This window comes from Odocoileus virginianus, chromosome 13 (genome assembly GCF_023699985.2).
Source record: "Odocoileus virginianus isolate 20LAN1187 ecotype Illinois chromosome 13, Ovbor_1.2, whole genome shotgun sequence".
In the NCBI taxonomy this organism is placed as follows: domain Eukaryota; kingdom Metazoa; phylum Chordata; class Mammalia; order Artiodactyla; family Cervidae; genus Odocoileus; species Odocoileus virginianus.
The window spans coordinates 38760230-38784039 of NC_069686.1; the positions used below are offsets into that span (position 1 = coordinate 38760230).

Consider the following 23810-nt stretch of genomic DNA (forward strand, 5'->3'; position numbering starts at 1 on the left):
ACCAAATTAAAGCAGCTTGGTGAAAAACTCAGGCTTTCCACAGAAATCCCTCAAGGGCCACGTTTTAGGAGTAAAGATTATATCCTTGTAATGAAAGAGTCACTCTTGGATTAAGGGCAAATCCCAAAGAGACTCCTCTAAGATAAAACCAAGCCTTTACTAGACAAAGACTAGCAGTCAGTGATTTAATTGTTAGGAAATAAGGCTTCAGAAGAAGATAATGGAACCCAGAATCTCTAACATGTATCATCTACTCTGTATAGAGTAAAAAACAAAAATTAACAGTAAAATGTGACCCAAAGATCATAGCAAAAGCCTCCAACAGAGTAGGTTCTGAGAAGACTCAGACAAATATTTTAAGGAAGCTGTTACAAAATTTATCAGGAATATAAAGGAAAATATCATCATAATAAATTCACAAACAGATTTATCAGGGAAATAGAGACAATAAAGAACAACTGAATATACTTACAAATAGTTAAAGTAATACATCTTGTTATATATATTTTGGGCTTCCTTGATAGCTCAGTTGGTAAAGAATCCACCTATAATGCAAGAGACCCCAGTTGGATCCCTGGGTTGGGAAAATCCCTTGGAGAAGGGAAAGGCTAATCACTCCAGTATTATGGCCTGGAGAATCCCATAGATTGAATAGTCCATGGGGTTGCAAAGAGTCGGACACAACGGAGCAACTTTCAATACAATATATATATTTTACCACAGTATATGTTTTTAAAAAAATCGAATTCAAATTGTAGAAACAAAAAGCGCAGTATCAAAATGAAAAATTCACTGATTGGCCTTAACAGCACATTGGAGAGGTTAGAGAAACAGCAGAGAACTTGAAGATGGATGAATAAAAATTTCTCAAGGACAGATAGAAAAATATTAGGAAAACCAAATCCAGTCTCAGTGACCCATGAACATATGGAAAAATATCAAGTAATCTATCATAGACATTATTTGAATCTCTTAAGGAGAAGAGAGAGAAAATGGGGGAGGAAAAATATTTGAATAAGTAAAAATATTTGAAAATTCCCCATGTGTGGTGAAAAAAATCAACCTACAGGTCCAAAAAGCTGAGCAAAACTCAAGAAGGAAATATAAAAAAAAAGATATTCTAGGCACATCATGTCAAATTGCTGAAGATCAAAGACAAAGAGTAAATCTTAAAGTAGCCAAGGAAAAAGAGACAGTTATCCTTTTAAAAGTAACTATATTAATATTTTCTGAATATACTAGCCAATTAAAATGAAGAAGAAAAATAAAAGATATAAACATTAGGAAGGAAAAGGCACCCCAGTCAACAATGGATAGATCAATCTATACAGAGATCAAATAAGGAAATAGTGGGTTTGAATAATGTGTGTGTCAGTTGCTTAGCCGTGTCTGACTCTTTGTAACCCCATAGACTGTAGCCCACCAGGCCCCTCTGTCCATGGGATTCTCCAGGCAAAAACACTGGAGTGCATTGCCATTTCCTTCTCCAAAAGTAACTACAGAAAGAAAGAAAGTGAAGTTGTTCATGTACAACTCTTTGCAACCCCATGGACTGTAGCCTACCAGGCTCCTCCACCCATGGAATTTTCCAGGCAGGAGTATTGGAGAGGGTTGCGATTTCCTTCTCCAGGATTTGAATAATACTATAGACCAAATAGATAAGAGATATTTACAGAACACTCCACCTAGTTGTGACAGAAAATATATTCTTTTCAAGTATATATGGAACATTTCTAGGTAGATCCTATGTTAAGCCACAAAAGAAATGTCAACAAATTCAAGAGAGAAATTACACCAAGGATGCGTTCTAAGCATAATGGTATGTAATTAGAAATCATTATAGGAAGAAAGTTGGAAAATAAACAAATACATTGAAATTAAAGCATATGCTCCTAAACAACCAATGGATCAATGAAGAACTCAAAAGGGGAATATAAAATGCTGAAACAAATATATATGGAAATATAGAGCACCCAAACTAGTGTGATACAGCAAAAGCATTTTGAGCAGGAAGTTTTATAACTATAAATGCAAACAGAAAGATCTCTATAAGCAACCTAATATTATATTTCAAGGAACTTGAAAAAAGAACAAACTAAGCCCAAAGCCTAATTATTTTCTTATTAGGAAGAAAATAATAAAGATGAGAGAAGAAATAAACAAAATAGAGAACAGGAAGGGAATAGGAAAGATTAACAAAACTAAGACTTGGTTCTTTAAAAAGATAAACAAAATGGACATACTTTTAGCTAGACTGAGCAAAAAAAGACAGGCCTCATACAAGTAAAATTATAAATGAAGGGGCAGACCTTACAACAGATACTACCGAAACACAAAAGATACTAAGAGACTACTATGAACAATAAAATGCCAGAAAGTTGGTAAACTTAGAAAAATGGATACACTCATAGAAATATGCAACCTGTCATGGCTGAAGCATGAAGACACAGAAAAACATGAAACAGCAATTAAAGAGATAAGAGTCAAAAATCAATAACCTTCCAACAAACAAAAGGATAGGTAGGCTCAGATGGTTTCACTGGTGAATCCTTCACAAACCCTTTCAAAAAACTGAAGAGGAGAGAAAATGCCTAAACTCGTTTTACAAGGCCAGCCTATCCTAATACCAAAGCCAGATAAGACCATCACAAGAAAAGAAAAATATAGGTCAATATCCCTAATGAAAATACATGCAGAAATTCTCAACAAAACATTAGCAAAGTGAATTCAACAGCACATTAAAAGGATCATGCATAATGAACAAGTGGGATTCATCATGGAATGTAATGATGATTTAATATATGCAAATCAGTAAGTGTGACACATTAATAGAATGAAGACCAAAACCATATGATCATCTCAACAGATGCCAAAAGCAAGCATTTGAGAAAATCCAACATCCTTGCATGATAAAAACTCTCAACAAAAAAACTCAACATAATAAAGGCCAATATATGACAAGCCTACAGCTAACACCATACTTAAGAGTGAAAGGTTGAAACCTTTCCACTAAAATCAGAAACAAGAAAATGATGCTCATTCTCATCACTTTTATTCAACATAGTAGTGGAAGTCCTAACCAGAGCAATCAGGCAGGAAAAAGAAATAAGAGCTGTCCAATTGGAAAAGAAGGGATAAAACTTTCCTTGTATGCACAGGATACAGGATCTTATGTAAATGGGAAAGCCTTAAGATTACATCAAAAAACTGTTAAAACTAAGAAAAGAATTCAGTAAAGTTGCAGGAGAAAAATCAATATGCAAAAATCAGTTGTATTTCTACATACAATGAACAATCTGAAAATGAAATAAAGAAAACAACTCGATTCAAAATACTTGGGAATAAATTTAACTAAGGGGCTGAAACATCAATACATTGAAAACCAGAACATGTTGATGAAAGATACTGAAGAAAACACAAATGAATGGAAAGATATCTCATGTTACAGAATTTAAAGAATTAATATCAAATAAAATGCCCATACTATCAAAAGCCATCTTTAGATTCAATACAATCCCTATCAAAACTTCAATGGCGTCTTTTACAGAAGAAAAAAAAAATGCAACAATTTGTATAGAACACAAAAGGTCCCAAATAGAAAAAGCAATCTTGACAAAGAAGAATAAAGCTGGAGGCATCATGTTTCCTGATTTCAAACTATATTAAAAAGCTTTAGTAACAATATAATATGGTATTAACACAAAACAGACACAGAGACCAATGGAACAGAATCAAAAGCCCAGAATAAACCCACGCATTCAGTCAGCAAGGGACCAAGTTGATACGGGAACCAAAGAAAATCAGTGGGGAAAAGGTAGTGTCTTCAACAAATGGTGTTGAGAAAACTGAATGTACAGTTGCAAAAGAATGAAAATGGACCTCTATCTTACACCACTCACAATAACTAATCTTAATTGGATTAAATGCTTAATGTGAGACTTGAAACCACTAAACTCCTAGAAGAAAACTTAAGGAAAAAGCTCTTTGATATTGGTCTTGGAAATGATTGTTTTTGTATGTGATATCAGAAACAAAAGCAAAAATAAATTAGTGGGACTGCATTAAGCAAGCATCTACACAGTATAAAAAAAATGATCCACAAAATGAAAAGGCAACATATAGAATAAGAAAAAACATACATCATTTATCTGATAAAGGGTTAATATGCAAAACATGCAAGAAACTCATTCTACTCAATAGCAAAAAAACCCCCAAACAACTCAACTTTTAAAAATGGGCAAAGGAATTGAACAGATTTTTTTTTTCAAAGAAGATATACAAATGACTAACAGTTCCATAAAAAGGTGCTTAATATCATTAATCACTGGGGAAATACAAATAAGAACCATGAGATATCACTCTACACATGGTAGGATGGCTATTATAAGAAAGACCAAGAGATAAACAACTGCTGGCAAGGGCTGAAAAAGAGGGAACCCCTGTGCACTGTTGAAAGAAATGTAGATTGGCACAGCCACTATGGAAAACAGTATAGTGGTTACTCAAAAAATTAAAAGCAGAACTAGTGTATGATCCAGCAACCCCACTTCTGGGTATACAGCTGAAGATAATGAAATTGGTATCTCAAAGAGATATTTATATCCCCATGTTCACTGCAGCATTATTTACAATAGTCAATACATGTAAGTAACCTAAGTATCTGCCAATGAGTGAATGGATATACAAAATATGATACATATAAAAATAAATGGAATAGTACTTGTTTGTAAAAATGAAGGAAACTCTGCCATTTGTGACAACATGGATCAACCCCATCGGCATTATACAATGGAATCATTTATACATGGACTCTTAAGACAAAAACAAAACAAAACTGTACTCAGAAACAGAGTAGATTGGGGTTGCTAGGGGTGGGGGGAGATGAGGTTGGGGAAATGGTACAAATTTCCAGTTTTAAGATGAATAACCTCTAGGGAGCTAATGTACGGCATAGTGTACTATATTGTACACCTGAAAGTTACAGATCATACAAGATCTTACAAGTAAAGAGAACAGATTTTAAAAGGTCTCATCACACACACAAACACACACACACAGAGTAGCTATCTTAGGTCATGGATGTGTTAACTAACATTACGGTAATCATTCACAGTATATACCTACATCAAATCATCATACCTTATAACTTTAACTTGCACAATGTTTTATGTCAATTGCATCTCAATATACTCAGGAAAATAAAAAGAGGAGACAACCATATCCTAATTTTCATGATGACATGCTATATACTTGAAAAACTAAAGAAAATCAATGGAAAACTAAGGGAAAAAAAAGAATCTAGTAAGGTAACTAGTTATATAGAATAAGTGTAGGGAATCAATGACTCTCCTTATAAGCGAAGCACAGTTTAAAAAAATTAGAAATAAATCCATTTAATAAAGAAAAACAGAAGAAAAGTAAATAACTCAAACAAATCCAGATATCTGAAAGACATGTAATTTGTTTTCAGAATAGATATAGTCAATATTTGAAGACTGCTGATTCTCCTAAATTAATATATTATTTTAATATGACTCTGATTAAAATACCAGTAATAATTTTTTTTTATTTTGAGAATTGAAAGATGATATCAAAGCTCATATGGCTAAAAGCATGTCATTATCTTGACATATTTTGAGGAAAAAGAAGTAAAAAAGGCATCAGTCATTCCAGATGTTAAAAACACTGTAAAGGTATAGTAGTCAAAGAGTTTAGTTCTAGAGAAGAAACAGACAAACAGAAAATGTATAATGAGAATTCTGAAATATACTACAATACATATAAGATTTTGATACATGATAAGGGGGTCATTTTAAGAAATGGTTGCTTCAATCAAAGCTGCAGTAACATAAGCAAAATTTCAGGTGATTTAAAGACTTAAACACAAAAAATTTATAAAGTAATTGGGGGAGTGATGGATAGGCAGAGCATAGAAGATTTTTAAGGCAGTGAAATATTATGTATGATACTATGGGTGGTGAACATATGGCATTATACATTTTTTCAAATTTGTAGAATATACAATACCAAGAGTGAACCCTAATGTAAACTGTAGACTCTAGTTGATAATGATGTGTCAATACGTGCATCAATTGCAACAAATATATCCTGTTTTGGGATATTGACAATGGGACCCCATGAATGTTTGGGGTCAGGGAGTCTATGGAAAATCTCTGTACCTTCCTCTTAGTTTTGTTGTGAAATTAAAACTGCTGTTATAAAAAATTAAGCCATAAAGGTGGGAAAGACAAAATGATGTTGCATATTTCATAATCTTGGACATAAATTCCAGACGCTGAATAAAAAACAATGATAATCTGACTAAAACAAAGTAAAAAATTTCAGTGTGAGACTCCCATAAATTAAGTTGAAGAACAAAATTAAATGACAAATTAATGTTCAATTTAAGCAATTGAAATGCATAAAATATACATATTTTATTAGCATACAAAGAATAGCAGAAACGTCACTAGCAAAGAACAAAGAATTTGCTTTATGTAAAGAAAAAGGTATAGAAAAGTATATGCATGTGTTTGCATGCATATCTGTGTCACATTATGTGCATACATGCACTTGTATGTGAATAGATTTCTGAAATGGCATTTTAAAAAGCTAACAGAAGTTACTTGTGGGAAGTAGAAACAGGATGGTTTCAGATTTTACTTTTTATTTCACACTTTTCCATGCTCTCTATTTTTTTGTTGTTTTCTTTTTTTTAATTTATTTTTATTAGTTGGAGGCTAATTACTTTACAATATTGTAGTGGTTTCTGTCATACATTGACATGAATCAGCCATGGATTTACATGTATTCCCCATCCCGATCGCCCCTCCCACCTCCCTCTCTACCCGATCCCTCTGGGTCTTCCCAGTGCACCAGGCCCGAGCACTTGTCTCATGCATCCAACCTGGGCTGGTAATCTGTTTCACCGTAGATAATATACATGTTTCGATGCTGTTCTCTCGAAACATCCCACCCTCGCCTTCTCCCACAGGGTCCACAAGTCTGTTCTGTACATCTGTGTCTCTTTTTCTGTTTTGCATATAGGGTTATCATTACCATCTTTCTAAAGTCCATATATATGTGTTAGTATACTGTAATGGTCTTTATCTTTCTGGCTTACTTCGCTCTGTATAATGGGCTCCAGTTTCATCCATCTCATTAGAACTGATTCAAATGAATTCTTTTTAATGGCTGAGTAATATTCCAGGGTGTATATGTACCACAGCTTCCTTACACATTCGTCTGCTGATGGGCATCTAGGCTGCTTCCATATCCTGGCTATTATAAACAGTGCTGCGATGAACATTGGGGTGCACGTGTCTCTTTCAGATCTGGTTTCCTCGGTGTGTATGCCCAGAAGTGGTATTGCTGGGTCATATGACAGTTCTATTTCCAGTTTTTTAAGAAATCTCCACACTGTTTTTCCATAGCGGCTGTACTAGTTTGCATTCCCATCAACAGTGTAAGAGGGTCCCCTTTTCTCCACACCCTCTCCAGCATTTATTGCTTGTAGACTTTTGGATAGCAGCCATCCTGACTGGCGTGTAATGGTACCTCATTGAGGTTTTGATTTGCATTTCTCTGATAATGAGTGATGTTGAGTATCCTTTCATGTGTTTGTTAGCCATCTGTAAATCACAGCAGGATCCTCTATGACCTCTATGACCCACCTCCCAGAATATTGGAAATAAAAGCAAAAATAAACAAATGGGACCTAATGAAACTTAAAAGCTTTTAAACAACAAAGGAAACTATAAGCAAGGTGAAAAGACAGCCCTCAGATTGGGAGAAAATAATAGCAAACGAAGCAACAGACAAAGGATTAATCTCAAAAATATACAAGCAACTCCTGCAGCTCAATTCCAGAAAAATAAATGACCCAATCAAAAAATGGGCCAAAGAACTAAACAGACATTTCTCCAAAGAAGACATACAGATGGCTAACAAACATATGCTCTATATTTCTTATCTTAAAAATCATGAGTATATATTGGTTTTAAAATTCAAAAGCAAAACCTAATAGAAACACATTACTTCTGGAGAACCCCACCAGTAAAATGCTGACTATCTGAACCAGTGTATTTATTTCTGTGGTTCCTCTCCTCATTCACTGACATTACATGTTGAATACTATTATGGTGTTAAAAACATTAAAAAAAAAAAGAGTGTCTTAGTAAAATGCAGTAAAACTAGACATACAGAAGTCTACTAAAGAAACATAGCACCGTTTTACTTATGAACTTTTTTTTTTAATCCTTAAATTGATTTTGAAATACACAGCAGAAAATGATTACTGCATTTTCATTTTGGCTCTTTAAAGTCATAACTAGAGAGTTTTGTCTTTCTCCTCTTTCATTCTGGGGCTCTGAAATCAATCAAGTTCTGCCTTTCAAGGCCCATCACACTCAGTCTTCTCTGTTATGGATCCATTCTCTCTATCCTCAGCAGTTTTTCTTCCAGGAAACTGGTCTCTCTCCCCATGATTTTAGCTATTAACAAGCAACAGCTGCATCAAAAGCAACTTGATCAGTTGCATGCTCAGTAAACAAGCATGCAGACAAGGGACAATGACAATAATTAATGTAAGGATCTGAGTCTGATCCATTAGTACAGTAATTTGAGATACAGCAAATTGCATATTGTAGAGAGTGTTAAGAAGTTTTTCCTCAAAGATCCTGGATCAGGATGACACTGTTTTTCCAATAAATTTGACAACCTAGAAGATATGGACAAATTTCTAGAAAGATACAATCTGCCAAGACTAAAGCAAGAGGAACAGATAATTTGAACAGGCTGATCATTAGAAGTGAAACTGAATTTTTAATTAAAAAAATTTCCCAGCAAACAGAAGTCTAGGAATGGACAGCTTCAAAGGGAATTCTAATAAGCATATAGAAAAGTTAATAACTATCCTTCTCAAACTATTCCAAAAGACTGAAGAAGATGAAATACTCCCAAATTCATTCTATAAGACCACCATTACCCTAATAACCAAAACCAGATACAGACACTAATGTAGATATAAAATTCTTCAACAAAATGTTAGCAAACTGAATCCAGTGATATATAAAAAGGATCATGCAGCATGATCAAGTTAGATTATTTCAGGGACACATGGATGGTTCAGTATTCACAAATCAGTGTGACACATGACATTAACAAAAGAAGGATAAAAACCTCATGATCGTCTCAACAGACACAGAAAAAGTATTTGACAGAATTAAACATCCATTCATTACTAAAAACTCACATCAAAGAGGGTACAGAGGGAACATATCTCAACATAATAAAGACCATCTATGACATATGCACAGCTAAAATCATACTCAATGATGAAAACCTGAAAGACTTTCTTCCAAATTTAGGAATAAGACAAGGATGCCCATTCCCAAGACAAGGATGCCCACTTTTGCCACTTTAACAGTGTTGGAAGTCCTAGCCACATCAAGCAGACAAGGGGGGAGAAAAAAGGCATCCAAATTGGGCGAGAAGAAGTAAAACCATTACTATTTGAAGATGACATGATACTATCTCTATATAGAAAACCCTAAAGTTTCTACTAAAAGAAATATTAGAATAAATAAATTCAGCAAAGTTGAAGGGTACCCAATATACAGAAATTTGCTTTCTATACACTAATAATGAACCATCAGAAAGTGAAAACTAAAAAACATTCCTGTTTAAAACTGCATCAAAAAGAACACCTAGGAATAAACTTAACCAAGAAAGTGAAAGACCTATAGACTGAAAACTATAAAGCACTGATGAAGGAAACTGAATAGGATATAAAGAAATGTACTCTTGGATTGGAAGAATATTATTAAAGTGGCCATAACTACCCAAAGCAATCTACAGATTTAATGCAATCCCTATCAAAGTATCCAAGGTATTTTTCATAGAACTAGATCAAATCATCCTAAAACTCACATGGAACCATAAAAAACTCCAAATTGCCAAAACAATCTTCAGAAAGGAGAACAAAGGTGGAATTATCATCTTTTCAGGCTTTAGACTATATTTAATCTACAACAATCAAAACAGCATGATACTGACACAAAACAGACATAAAACAATGGAACTGAATTAAGACCCCAGAAATAAACCCACAAACCCATGGTCAATTAATCTATGACAAAAGAGGCAAGAATATACAATGGAGAAAAAGACTGTCTCTTCAATAAGTGGTGGTGGGAAAACTGGAGAGCTACATGTAAAAGAATGAGATTAGAACACTTGTTCACACCATATACAAAAACAAACTTAAGCGAATTAAAGACCTAAAACCATGAAATTCCTAGAAGAACATAGGCAGGATACTCTGACACAAACTATAGCAATATTTCTGTTTCTGTCTCCTAAGGCAAAAGAAATAAAAGCAAAAATAAACAAATGGGACCTTATTAAATTTAAAAGCTTTTGCAGCACAAAGGAAACTACATATAAAATGAAAAGACAATCTAAAGAATGGGAGAAAATACTTGCCAAAGATATGACTGATAAGGGAGTTAATATCCAAAATAAATAAACAGCTCATAAAACGCAATATCAAAAATGTCACCCAATCAAAAACTGGGATAAAGACTGGAATACACATTTGTGTAAGAAAGATATTCACATGCTTAACAGGTGCATGAAAAGATGCATAATATGGCCAATTATTAGAGAAATACAAATCCAAACAAAGAGATATCACCTCACAACTGTCAGAACGGCTGCCATCAAAAAGTCTACGATTAGTAAATGTTGACAAGGATGTGGAGTAAAGGAAACCCTTGTACACTGTTGGTAGAAACTGGCATAGATGCAGCCACTATGGAAAACAATATGTAGGTTCCTTAAAAAACTAAAAATAGAACTATCATATGATCCAGCAATTCCACTCCTGGGTATATATCTGGAAAAAAAAATCCCATAAATTTGAAAATATACATGCACCTCAATGTTCAAAACAGATGTATTTACAATAGCCACATATGGAAGCAATCCACATGTCCATCAATAGACAAATTAATAAGATGTGGCCATCTATACAATGGGCTATGTCAGCCATAAGAAAGAATAAAATTCTGCCATTTGCAGCAACATGGATGGATCTAGAGAATAGTATACTTCATAAAATATATCAGACAGAGAAAGACAAATACTATATGAAATCATATGTGTAAGTTAAAAGATAAAACAAATAAATGTATAAAGCAAAACAGAAACAGACTCACAGATACAGAAAATAAACTAGTGATTTCCAATAGGGAGAGGGAAAAGTAGGGGGAAAGAATAGGGGTAGGGGATTAAGACAGAGAAACTGCTACATACAAAATATTTAGATAAGGAACAAGGATATAGTACTTAGCACAGCAAATTACAGTCTTTATCTTGTAACAGCTTTTAATGGAGTATATATGTAAAAACACTGACTTACTACGCTATACATCTGAAACTAATATAATATTGTAAATCAACTATATTTCAGTTCTTAAAAAAATGACACACTTTCTAATAACCACAATGTCTTTCTGAACATTTAATTACATGGAAATTCCTATTTCATACATTTCAGTTAGCTCCTAAATGGTAAAAGGACATGTATATAAATGAAATAGAATTATGTCATTTAATATCCTCCACTATATTGTTCATTCATTTCATTTCAGTTGCTCAGTCATGTCCGACTCTTTGCAATCCCATGAACTGCAGCATGCCAAGCCTCCCTGTCCATCATCAACTCCCAGAGTTTACCCAAACTCATGTCCATTGAGTTGGTGATGTCATCTAGCCATCTCATCCTCTGTCGTCCCCTTCTTCTCTTGCCCTCAATCTTTCCCAGCATCAGGGTCTTTTCAAATGAGTCAGCTCTTCGCATCAGGTGGCCAAAGTGCTGGAGTTTCAGCTTCAATATCAGTCCTTCCAATGAACACCCAGGACTGATCTTCAGGATGGACTGGTTGGATCGCCTTGCAGTCCAAGGGACTCTCAAAGAGTCTTCTCCAATACCACAGTTCAAAAGCATCAATTCTGCACTCAGCCTTTTTTATAGTCCAACTCTCACATCCATACATGACTACTGGAAAAATCATAGCCTTGACTAGATGGGCCTTTGTTGACAAAGTAGTGATTATCAAATATAGTATATTCTATTTTTCCTCATATCCATAAATTTTATCTTCCAGTATAGTGTCTGGCACATAAAAGTGTCCAAAACTTACAGAAGGATAAGTAAGTGCAAAGAAAACACTGCTATTTACAAATACAGTATATCAGAATTGGAAAGGATCGTCGAGGTTCCCAGTCCATAAGAATTCCATAAGTCCCACCTATCCTAGCCCTGATCACCACCGTAACTACTACTGTCATAGTCCCAGCAAATGGTAATTCAGTCTTACTGGGAATACTCCACTGATGTTAAATCCTCCAACCTAAGAAATCAGTCTATTCCAGTTTCAGATGTATCCTTGCCCTCTGAATACCGACATTTGAGAGCAAAATATAATTTCCTTAAATTTCTACCAGGTTTTTTGTTTTGTTTTGTTTGCCAGAAGTAGAGGATTTTTACTGTTACTGATCTTCTTCATACTACAAAGTCTTTAGTTTTATTTGCCTTTTTAAAATTTCAAATCCCCTAATTTTCAGTTCCAAGTTTTCCTAATTATAATTAGATCAGCACATCTCTAAGTAAATATTTTATTCCCAAATTTTGTGAGGTACATTCTCACCCAAAAGTCCACTATTTACTGAAGTATACTTGACTTACAATGTCTCAGGTGTACACAAAAGTGATTCAATTATGCACATACATATATTCTTTTTCAGACTTTTTCCATTGTAAGTTATTAGAAGGTATTAAATGCAATTTCCTGTGCTATATGATAGGTTCTTATTTATCTGTTTTGTATATAGTACTGTATATATGTTAAGTCTAAATTCCTGATTTATCCCTCCCCTTCTTTCCCATTTGATAACATAAGTTTGTTTCCTAAGTCTGTGAGTCTATTTCTATTTGTAAATAAATTCCTTTGTATAATTTTCTTAGATTTCACATATAGAGGATATGATACTTGTCTTTCCCTGTCTGGAAAATCTACTACTCTTGTATCAGCCCCACTTAGAGAGAATTTGATTCAGTGGACTAAATAATGCTCAAAGTCATGCAACTAGTAATTGGCAGAATAGGACCAAAACATCCAGGTTTTTAAAAAACTTTCCCAGGGTATGTATGAAGAACCACCACCTTACTAATTTGATCCATAGTTTGGAAAATCAGATCCTATTCCTGAAATACACAGTCAACTGGTCATTTAACCATGTATTTTGCTTTTTTTTCTACACAAAGTTTCAACTTTCTTTTAGAAAATTAGATAAAAATAAAAACCAAAGCCTTGAGTTCTTAAGGATTAAGTTCTGGGAAATACAGAACATATCTCATTTTTATGCACTACAAACTCTCTAGTGCCTACCTATGTTTATCTTTTATACCAAATTCAATGAAAATATTTAACATGAATGGTGTATAACTGACCTCGTTTTGGCTTACCTTGCAATAGCAATCCTTCTGGATGCTGTCTATAAGCAAGGGTATAATTACAACATCCTTCATTTAATTCATAAACATTATTCAGTGCCTATTACATGCAAAGAGTAATTTGAGCAGGTTTTACCTGCAAGAAAAGTATGTTTTGGAAACTTTATGAGCTTCATGCGAGAATGGAAAAATACAAGGACCCTACAATAGGATTTCATGTTTTACCTTCCTTTCAGAAGCTCAAAGAGAAGAAAACATATATAAAATCCTTTTATTGAAGGGCTGAAATAAGAGTACACACCCTGAATAAGTTTTATTACATGAAAAATGTATGAAAATTATCTAAATACATGGGAAATGAATATAAAAAGGACATGATAAAAATGTACTGATGATCTGTATACCACATGTTGTTGTTGTTCAGTTGCTAAGTCATGTTTGATTCTTTTGCAACCCTATGGATTGCAGACCACCAGGTTCCCCTGTCCGTGGGATTCTACAGGCAAGAATACTGGAATAGGTTGCCATTTCCTTCTCCAGAGGATCTTCCCAACCCAGGGACTGAACCTGTGTCGCCTTCATTGGTAGGCAGATTCTTTACCACTGAACCACATGGGATGCCCAGAATATATATGTACATAAAAAGACAGTGTTACTGTTGAATTGTGTTCCCCGGAAAGATACATTCAAATCTTAATACTCAACACCTATGAATGTGACCTTATTTTGGAAATAGTGTCTTAACAACTATAATCAAATTAAGATCAAGTCATGCTGAATCCAACATGATTGTGTCCTTACAATAAGAGAAGACACAAAGACACACAGGGAGAAAATCATGTGATGAGGGAGGCAGAGATTGGAGTGATGAGTCTATAAACCAGTAAATGCCAAGGAACATCACCATCACCAGAAGCTAAGAAAAACAGAGCAGATTCTCCCCAATGGCACCAAAACAGCATGCCCCTGTGGACAATTTGACTTCAGACTTAATAGTGTCAAGGACTGCGAGATAATACATTTTTGTTAATTTAAACCACCCTGTTTGTGGTATCTCTTACAGAAATGTTAACAGAGAACAAAGTACCTATTCACTTTTATCTTTCCAGTGAAATACCAAGTCAGTTTCTCAGATTAAATAAATACTTGATCAATGTATATATAAAAGATATTTAATACAAATGAGAAAATTCGTCAAATCACTCTGCCTTGCACATGGGATATTTCTCCAAATAACAGTGGTTGATATGAAGTCAAAATTTTAGGGCAGGCAATGAATATCCAAGTAAACTTTCTTAAAAAGTTTGGAATATACATAGTTTTCTTGAGGCTAAAATGTTAACAATTTTTAAAAAAATATTTTTTAATGATTATTTTTGGATAAACTATATTTTACATGTTTAAAAATAAACTTTAAAATAGCTCATTTGGAAATTTCAATGTAAATAAAATTTACTATTAGTACAGCAAACATGATACAAAAGAAATCTGTCATGAGTATAATGGATAAATTCATTATTGCTTTTGCAAGAGTTCAGCTTAACGACTACAAGGAAACCTGTTTACATTCATTTTGCAAAAAGCAGAAAAACTGCATCACCTACTTATTGAATTGTATAATGTGTTAGGCAGCTAAGCTATTTACTTACATTATCCGTCCCATTTAACCCTTATAATTATAATTATCAAATTTAAAGATGTACAAATTGAGGGACAAAGACAATCGATAATCTGCCCAAGTTAATACAGCCAGTGGGGGTGGCATAGTTGTGATTAGTCAATCTGTTCTATGAATTTGTGTTCTTGAATAGCAAGCTTATAAGTGATACCCACTATGTTCTAATTGCCTTTCTAACTACTAAATTTTTTATAAAACATAATTTGTAAATAAACCTTAAAATATGTGAAATGAGTCAGCACTTTTGATTAGAATTATAAATATCTGTGGCTTATTAATGACATGGTTATAAATAGAATGCAATTCAAAGAGAAAAAAAGAGCTGGTTTTTAATGTAATGTGGAAGAAATATAAATTACAGCTATAAGACACAAGATATGATGCTGTGATTAAAGAATAACTGAAGAACAAAATAAGATATGACATGTGGGAAAGTAAAAAAAGGAATTTATCAGAGAAAGAAATTCAACAACAGGTTGCTTATACAGAAGCACTGTTTATGGGAATTATTTTCATTAATTGAGCAATGGGTCAATTTGAAATATTTTCTTAAATAGGTGAATTGTATGTACCAAATTAAGAGAAGATTTACATCATGATTAAAATATAATTCTGAGAAAAGAATTTTTAAAAACAGTCGCTGAATAAAAGGGTAAAGAAATATCTCCCTAACTCCTGACAGCTGTTATGTTATATTGGTTTACTGAAGGAAGCAATGAAATCTATTTCTTTGAAGATCCTTAAAAAGAGAAGGCATACATTATCAGCAGTTCAGAAAGGTTTAGGTGTCTCTCTGCCAGAAGGCAACCAACGGATAATCACTTATGGTTCTATAATGCCTAGTGACTGCATAATAATGCTATTCTTATAACTATGAGGAAAGGGCAACACAGCTGCTTTTTCTTTTCTTTGGTGATCAGGATTTGCTATCCAAAAAGTTGCAGAATAATTTGAATGTAATTAGATGAAATTTTCCCCAGCAGAAAAGCAAAAATTAATTTTGACTCTAGTTACTGAAAGAAAGCTCAGAAGCCCTACACTGGGCTTTTTAAACATTTATGGTCTCCTTCACTTAGAAAGCAGTCCTTTATGTTCAACTTAAAAAGCAAACTCATTTGCTGGATGACCTTAGGCCTATGAGTTGAATTAACACTAAATTAAAAATCCTGAACATCTCTACAGTTTCTTTGTTTGTATAAAAATGCTTGGAGAAATTCAATTTTACTGCATTCTACTCAAGTTTTTATGAATTTACCTTTATTTCATTTCATATTATTTACTTAATCCTTTATTTTTCATGAAAGTAGAGAAGACAGATTCCTTATATTTATTATTTTTTTCTTTATAATGCAGTCAATTTCTTTCCAAGCAAATCCCCTTTAGAGGGTAATGCAATTAATTTCAGTTTTGAAGATGGAACTATGGTCTACAATTCTTGGTCTGCTATTTTTGCAGGAGCAATAAGAGCTGTTGTGAAAGTAATGAAAAGTTCAATGGGATCTTGTGATGGACGATTCCCACAAAATATAAAGCTGCTAGGCATGTAAAATCACTGCAGATGGTGACTGTAGCTATAAAATTAAAACATGCTTACTCCTTGGAAGAAAAGCTATGACAAACCTAGCCAGTGTTTTAAAAAGCAGAGACATTACCTCGCCAACAAAGGTCCGTATAGTCAAAGCTATGATTTTTCTAGTAGTCATGTATGGATGTTAGAGTTGGATAATAAAAAAGGCTGAATGCCAAAGAAGTGATGCTTTTGAACTGTGGTGTTGGAGAGTACTCTTGAGAGTCCCTTGGATTGAAAGGAGATCAAATCAATCCATCCTAAACTAAAGGAAATCAACTCTGAATATTCATTGGAAGGACCGATGCTGAAGTTCCAATACTTTGGTTACCTGATGTGAAGAGCCAACACATCAGAAAAGACCCTGATGCTAGGAAAGATTGAAGGCAGGAGGAGAGGGGGTGACAGAGGACAAGATGGCTAGATGGCATCACAGACTCAATGGACATGAGTTTGAGCAAGCTCTGGGAGATGGTGAAGGAGAGGGAAGCCTGGTGTGCTGCAGTCCACGGGGTCACAGAGTCAGACACGACTGAGTGACTGAACAACAACAGGGATGTAAAGGGATGACATCCTAAGATTTTAGAGCACTTTAGAACAGTTGTTTAAAATAAGCAGGAAATGCAGAAATTAAAAAAAATTATATATGGTATAAAATGAAAGTGAAGTGGCTCAGTCGTGTCCGACTCTTTGCGACCCCATGGACTGTAGCCTACCAGGCTTCTCAGTCTGTGGGATTTTCCAGGCAAGAGTACTGGAGTGGGTTGCCATTTTTCCTTCTCCAAGGGATCTTCCCAACTTGGGTCGGGATCAAACCCGGGTCTCCCACATTGCTGGCAGACACTTTACCCTCTGAGCTACCAGGGAAGCTCTCTATATGGTATAGATACTTATAAAATAGAAAATAATTCTAACTTCATGAACTGTTTAGTATTTGTTGTTATATATGTGTCTAAGATAGATGTAAAGAGCCCTGTTTTCAAACATGGGTACTTAATTGTTATTAATTTTTTTTTGTATTTAGGGATATAATGAGTCCTATATACTATATGGAGAAGGCAATGGCACCCCACTCCAGTACTCTTGCCTGGAAAATCCCATGGACGGAGGAGCCTGGTAGGCTGCAGTCCATGGGGTTGCAAAGAGTTGGACACGACTGAGCGACTTCACTTTCACTTTTCACTTTCATGCATTGGAGAAGGAAATGGCAACCCACTCCAGTGTTCTTGCCTGAAGAATTCCAGGGATGGGGTCGCACAGAGTCGGACACGACTGAAGTGACTTAGCAGTAGCATATATTATATAGTACTCCAGGTTAGGATAAAAGCAGCTTACAATAATTTTTGACATGAAATAGTGCTCAGGGGAAAAAACAGGAAGGGAGAAATAGTTATGATAAAAAAGTATTAAAAGTACTCTTTTATTTTTTCTAAAACATAATTATATTTGTTTCTATATACTTAATAATATAAAACTCATAGCACATATATTTCATTACTTGCCTCCAAAAAATTGTTGACATCCTCTGTGGCCATCTGTCAAGGTACTCATTCCTTTGTGTTTGATGAAATTAGAGGAGGATTATGCTTCTATGGATTGATGAAGGAAAATATTCTGTGTTCTTGTCTTCTGGTATTTATTTCCCTAGTCCTGTTAAAAAGGAAATAAGCATAAATTTTGAACAGATAGCCAGTTATTCTACATTTCTTTAGATTTATATTTAAGAACATTTTGAGATTCTTAATGAGGAGTTTTAGTCTTACACACAGGATTTGCTAAATACATAACTCCAGGTAAGAAGAGCTATATCAGCTGATTCAATCCCCATGTCTTTCAGGATAGGCAACTGAAATCCAGACAGGTTAAACAGCTCAACCATTTTTACAATCAACTGGTGGCAGGGCCAACACAAGAAACCAATTCTTATCATTTCAAGTTTAGGGATCTTTCCTCTAGTTGTCTCCCAGTAGGCAGAACAGAAAACTCTCTGGAAGAGGGAAGAAGATTGGGAATAGTATTATTGTCATGACCAAGCTAAATTTCTCAGCCTTAATAATGAGAGAAAAATCTAGAAAGAAAAATCATCATAGTTAAATAACATTAAGGTTATTAATTCAAGTACAACATGTACTCAATGGACATCAAAGGTATTTTAAAATTAAAGTACGATCAAGATTATTTGGTTTAAAATGACCAGTTACCATTTAATTTCTCAGTTTCATCTAGTTATGATCATTTATTTTTTCTCATCTTTGGTACTATAACAATCTATTATCCACAGAGCAAAAGAGAGGTAATTTTATTATCTACAGAGCAACAGACCATATTTTTAAAAAGAAAATTGATTTTAGACACTTAGTCAAAATCCTTCAAAGATATCCTAGAGCATCCATGATAAAATCCAAAGGATTACATTGCCTTAAATGATTGGGCACCCTCTGATACCTATCCTAATACACTTCCCCTTGCTGGGTGTCCTACAGTCTAGCTGATCTTGTTCTTCCTTAAATATGCTAAGCACACTTTCAGTTTAGGTCTTTGACCTCGGTCCTTCCTCAGACTGGACCACTTCTCCACATAGCCACATACCTGTTCCCAATGACTGAAATATTCTTTTCTCTGACAGCAACACCACATGTTTCAAGAATTTACTCAAACGTCACCACCCAGAGAGGTCTTCTTTTATTACTAGCTAAACAACTTTCCCACCCTCCATCACTCACCCCTCCCCCTACTGACCCTCATTTTCTATACCCATACATGCTTCAGGTCCAGGCAGAGTACTTTCTAGATATTATACAACTCAACATAACCCCTAACGGACCAGATGAGTCTTGGAATTAAGTACTGAGTTTTCATAGGTAACATGGTAAACATACTATAATTACGCACTCTGTCTCCCGTCTCTGAGCACTCAAATAAAACGTTAATATCTTTAAAAAGAAAACATACATTCTTTCTGAGTGATATTTATAAAAAGACAACAAATATTTCTTACCAGTTTTACTACTAAACAAGTTAATACTAGGTCAGGTTTTATCACTATATGAGTTGCAAAAACTTTGTTTCAGAGCTTTTGGATTTTAGAATTGCAGGTAAAGAATTGTGGAATATAATATATATTTATTTCTTTATTGCCTGTCTCCTTTAAGTTATGTAAGCTTACAAGACCAATTTTTTTTTCCTACTGTATGCCCAGTGTCTAACAGATAAGTACTCAAAAATATTAGATGAAAGGGTAAGTAATCTTCTGTAAAGATTAGTTTTTATTCTTAACATTCTAAATAAATCCTATTCTATAATAATAATATTCTTCTCAATTGAAGAAGTTGAAAAAATTATTTTGAAAGATTCTTAAAATGATTTCTTCTTGTATAGTTCATTGAAAGAAAAAAATATGATAAACAACATTTAGATAAAACTACAGGAAACAACACCTGAGCTCATTAGAATTCTAGAAATCTACATGCTTCCTTGCATTCCCATTTTCTATTTAATTACTTATCTATTTATCACTAAACCGTCCATCTTCCATCTATCTACCTTTTTCTCTTTGATTTAGGTATCTCACCATTCTTGACCCAACACATTATCTCTAAAATGAGAGGGCAGAACTCAATCTTTAGTAGTTCCATGATTTTACTAACAGTTAAATAACTGAGGCAGTAATCACTCTTGACTATCCCAGAGGTTGACTGGCTGGTCTTAAAGACATATAATCTTGTTTATCTAACCTACAATTAAAAAACAGAAACTAGTTTTTACTTAAAACTTAAGCATGTATGTTTAACTCAAATGAAGTCACACAGTTGTCAAATAACCACTTTATGTCACAGATACAGAATACTCAACTTTTGTGTAAGTTTCTGCTGAAGAGTATGCCTAATAGTAACAAGTATTTATTTAGCATTTACTGTGTGCCAGGTATTATTCTAAGTTCTTACAGTATATTATTAAACTTAAAACATCTGTACTAGCTAGATACTAATATCAACCCCCTGTGGTAGCCTGGATTACTCCTCCCTTTTCCCACCACATGACCATGGAAGGTGCATATATACTTCTCTGCTCTTTTGAGTTTGGAACTGGCCACATGCCTTGCTTTGACCAAATGGGGTAACAGCAGAAAACACACAAGCAGAGCCTTGAAATATGTATGCTTTAGCAACTTGGTTTCTTCCTTGCTATCTTGCCTTTGTCTCTGAGGAAAAAATGTTCAGGTAGCTACAGGTCCAAGGAAGATGAGACATGAGGCACAGACCCAGATGTATCTTCCACTTGAACCCACATCTGGTTGAATCCAGTCTGGATCAGACCTACTCCTCTTACCCACAGATTTCCGAGCAAGAACTAATGCTTATTGTGGCATGCCAGTGAGATTTTTGTGGTGGTTTGTACTGCAGCAAAAGCTCACTGATAAACTTCCTCTTTATAGACAGCAAAAATGAGGGTCGGAGATTAATTTGTCCAAACTTTCATTGCCAATAAAGTGGTAGAGCTGGCTATGAAGTCATGCAAGTCTAGCTCAAAGGTCTATACTCTATGCTATATTGCCACTGCATTAAATTTGCTGTATCATGAGATATTAAGCCATTAATTAATATGGCAGTGGGTGATTTGGCACATTAAAATACATAATTGTAAATTTATCTAATTGTCAGTGGACAAAGATGTCCTGCAGCTTTCAGTATTTCATTTTGAGACATTAATAGATATAAAATGAATGTACCATCTGAAGTCAGATTAAAAAGACTATACATCTCATGATGTAGCTTCTCAACTCACCCTGGCACTAAACAGTGGCTCTCAGTACTGATAGCTCTACTGCATGATTCTACTCGCTGACTTTGGCTGACCTTTTCAGGCATGCATCAGTGATCCAAGCTGAATTTCTATTTTAGTAGCCTGAAATTTGGACGTGTGAGTGGGAGCCCTCAAGTGCTCTAATCTAGGGAAAGATGAAATCCCCAGAGCTACCCTTGTTCCTTTTCATCCCACCTGTCAATTGCATGATACTTCTTCCCAGGCAAATGCCCTTTTTAAATAAGCTTGCCAAACTGTTTTCTTATTGCAACCAAAAGAAATTTAACCAAAATAAAGTTTAAAAATCCATTGTTCTTTTTGTTTTAACTTAAAAGTGCAGAGGAAGGACTTATTAAAAAGACTGAATAAAGCTTGCATTTGCTTTTTTTTTTTATCCTGTTGAAGTAATTTCACAATCATAGTTATGGATTGTGTGTCTGCTGATACAAGTTAAATATTCTTCCATATTTTAAAAACTAGGGCTCATAGACCCTAAATGATCTGTGGATAGATCTACATTTTATTAAAACTGCAAAAGTAGATTTCCTTTGGAAACCTACATATTTTCTGTATTTAAATACATTTTGTTTATAACATATTTAATGAGCTTTCTATATTCCTTTTGATAATGAAAGGCAAACTGACATATGGGATTATTTTTATTATTGATTCACTCAAACTATTTATGAGACTCAAATCTATTCCAGATATTGTTTTAGATACTGAAGATACAGCAGGGATGAAACAAAGTCTCTGCCTTCATAAAGAAGTAAGAAAGAATATGAGGGATATAATTTAAAAATTTCACAGCACTATTAGTAATGAATTTGATACATCTATACAGTAAGGAGATGAGAGTACCTTAAAAGTGTGAAGGTATAAAGGTAAAATGCCTGTGAAAGTTTATGAGTGTTCTTTAATCTATACCTAATCTTCAAGGGGAATACATCATCATATATAGGAAATTCTGCAAGAAATCATACGTATGAGTAAACAACAGAGTACAACGATTAACACAAAGGCCATGTTTTATACACTTTTAACTTTGCCAGTGATTTCATATTGACTACCACAATGGAGCCTCTCAATACTTCTTACAGAGGAGCAGGAAAGAAAATGGAGCCTCAGAAGTTTGAGAAACTTCAGAACTTTGTGTAGTGGAAGAACCAACCATGGGCTTCCCTGGTGGCTTAGACAGTAAAGAATCTGCCTGCAACACAGGAGATCTGTGTTGCAATCAATCCTTGGGTTGGGAAGATCCTCTGGAGAAGGGAATGCATACCTACTCCAGTATTCTTGCCTAGAGAAACCCATGGATAGAGAAGCCTGGTGGGCTACAGTCCATGGGGTCACAAAGACTCAGATACGACTGAGTGACTAAGCTTAGCAGACAGCACAGAACCAACTAGGAGGGGCGTCTCTGGTGGTTTGGTGGTAAAGAATCCGTCTGTCTCTGCAGGAGACACAGGTTCAATCCCTGGGTCAGAGAGAACCCCTGTAGAAGAGAACAGCAACCCACTCCAGTATTCTTGCCTGGAAAATCTCTTGCACAGAGAAGCCTGGTGGGCTATAGTCCATGGGGTCACAAAGGAGCTAGATGTGACTTAGTGACTAAACAACAAGAACCAACTACAGCCTGGTTTCCAAGTTTCCTAGCTTTTGTTTCCATTATTGATACTGCAAGGAGATCCAACCAGTCCATCCTAAAGGAAATCAGTCCTGAATATTCATTGGAAGGACTGATGCTGAAGCTCCAATACTTTGGCCACCTGATGCGAAGAACCGACTCAATGGAAAGACCCTGATGCTGTGAAAGACTGAAGGCAGGAGGAGAAGGGGACAACAGAGGATGCGATGGTTGGATGGCATCACTGAAGCAATGGACATGAGTTTGAGTAAGCAGGAGTTGGTGATGGACAGGGAAGCCTGGCGTGCTGCAGTCCATGGGGTCACAAAGAGTCGGATGTGACTGAGCAACTGAACTGAACATCATCTTAACAAAAGACAATTAGTTTCACAGCAGGCAGTGTTGAAATTTCCTTTTATTTACTTTTGTGAGCTACTTGTGAAGTGGGACAAAGAAGTAACATTATTGGGGTCACACAGAAGCTTCTGGTAACAAGTTGAATATCTTTTGTCATCAGGCATAAGCTCCACCACTTTGGGACAGCATGAGAGAATTGGTAGTGGAGGAGTTTGAGAATGTAATGCTATGGCTGATTTCCTCTACCATTAGATTTAAC

At 34.8% G+C, this 23810-nt stretch overlaps 1 protein-coding gene across 9 annotated transcripts in view; it reads right to left on the bottom strand.

Annotated features, from left to right (window-relative positions):
• MBD5 (methyl-CpG binding domain protein 5) overlaps nt 1-23810 on the bottom strand; it is a 470032-nt gene that overhangs the window by 229491 nt on the left and 216731 nt on the right. For all 9 annotated transcript variants that reach the window (XR_011490988.1, XM_070476233.1, XM_070476235.1 and 6 more), the window contains one exon: nt 18267-18414. The gene's annotated coding sequence lies outside the window, so the exon portion shown is untranslated. The remainder of the gene's footprint in view (nt 1-18266; nt 18415-23810) is intronic.